The following is a 1,832-nucleotide window of genomic DNA, read 5'->3' as shown; positions in this document are numbered from 1 at the left end:
TATTGCTGGATCGGAAATAAATTTATATTTTATATTGTTGTAGTAATCGTAATTTTTAGACAATGAATTTGACCATTAAAAAAAACATTGTAAAATGCAACGTTTGCAATTGTATTGCTTTAAGCTATTATTGTGGGTGGGATGTAGTGTGAAATAACTTTTACACGGTTGCAAAAAATAACGTTAAAATTATTTATTTAACAAATAAAAAAATGCAATACAAGTTTGTATATTTTTGATATAAAATCTACAATATCCATGCATTTATGTTTTTATTAGTATATTATTTTTGCCAAGTTCTCTTCTGTAACATTAATGTTAATTATTTTCTTTATAAAAGAAATTCAAATAATATTTATACAATTATTTGAATTTTTCAATAAAATGTAACTTGTTAGTATTTATCATTTTAGATAATCTTGTCTGTATTATTTATGACTTCTTGCAATTAAACCAAGTGGTGTTTCTTGATGCATTTGATAATTCCCAAATAGTGACTATTTTACATTTTAATAAGTATATATAAATTTCTAATATATCTATTATAAGTTGAAAGGTCATTTCATATGTTTTTCAAAACAAATAAAGTGTATATTTTAATAGTTATAATTTTATAAATTTGTAAAAATTAGTATGTAAATATCATATGTATTTTTCTTCATTACATTTATTGTAACAAGAGTGTAGATATAAAATATTCATCTCGAATTCCAATCAACTAGTAAAATTAGTGAATAATCAACAATTAGTAATAATAATTAGTAATTTTAAATGAAAATTTCTCAAAACAATTAGGTTCCACCGAGATTTGAACTCGGATCGCTGGATTCAAAGTCCAGAGTGCTAACCATTACACCATGGAACCGATACGTAAAAAATGTAGGCGAAAATGCGGCCGGAACACGAGCATCCTGCAACCTTTCACCTTAATACCGCTGAGCTGAGATTCCGTTACGAAACCGCCGAATCTATTACCTTCAAATTGCTGATGCTGCGAAACAGTTATATAGCTACAAATTCGACAAAATTACGTCATCTTAGATATTGTACAGGTTCCATGGTGTAATGGTTAGCACTCTGGACTTTGAATCCAGCGATCCGAGTTCAAATCTCGGTGGAACCTAACTTTTACACACAACAAAAACTCTACAAATTTACTATCTTGTAAAAATATACACACAATAATGTGATTTTCTAAATACTTAACAAATATTCAATATTCAATCAAAGTCGATTTCATCCTTTTAGCAATATTGTTCAAGTTATTTAACATTCTAATATTAATTTGTTAATTGTATTCTATGCTTTTGTTTCTATAACTTCTGATAATCTGCAATATATAAAATAATGTGATTATTGTTGTGCAACAATTTCATTCAACACATGAATTAAAAACATGATATAATTAATAAAAAAATATGCTAATTAACTATATTCTTATTTTATCTTCTATGTAAATTAAATTAATAAATCTTTCAGAAAATTGCAATGTTTTTGTAAATTTTTATATAATCAACTCTTGATTCCGTGCTATTCAAAACTGTATTATTCGATATGCCAGATCTATATATAAATTAATATTGTATTCTAGATTTGTAACTTATAAGATGTTCTCAATTGTGCAAGATTCTAATACAAGTAATGGTATTAAAAATTGAAATATATTCTAAAAAAAATCCTTGTAATTTAAGTACCTTGTAATATGAAGAATACAGCCTTTTTGACCGTGTTATTCGAAACTTCATGTAACAGGTGCCAAAACACGCAATAAGAAAATGCACGATAATTTGTATGTATTTTTAAAATACAACTAAAACCAAACTCCCCAAATC

The 1,832-nt window shown here is 25.9% G+C and overlaps 2 non-coding genes across 2 annotated transcripts; one reads left to right on the top strand and one right to left on the bottom strand.

Moving 5' to 3' along the window:
* Positions 1–793: 793 nt before the first annotated feature.
* Trnaq-uug lies at positions 794–865 on the bottom strand. The gene has a single exon. It is a non-coding gene; the product is annotated as a tRNA-Gln (tRNA).
* A 186-nt stretch (positions 866–1,051) lies between these two features.
* Trnaq-uug lies at positions 1,052–1,123 on the top strand. The gene has a single exon. It is a non-coding gene; the product is annotated as a tRNA-Gln (tRNA).
* The last annotated feature ends 709 nt before the right edge of the window (positions 1,124–1,832 follow it).

Source organism: Nicrophorus vespilloides, unplaced genomic scaffold (genome assembly GCF_001412225.1).
Source record: "Nicrophorus vespilloides isolate i.1.1-1 unplaced genomic scaffold, Nicve_v1.0, whole genome shotgun sequence".
Lineage (NCBI taxonomy): Eukaryota > Metazoa > Arthropoda > Insecta > Coleoptera > Silphidae > Nicrophorus > Nicrophorus vespilloides.
Note: the sequence above shows the minus strand (reverse complement) of the source record. Positions and strands in the feature narration are given on the sequence as shown.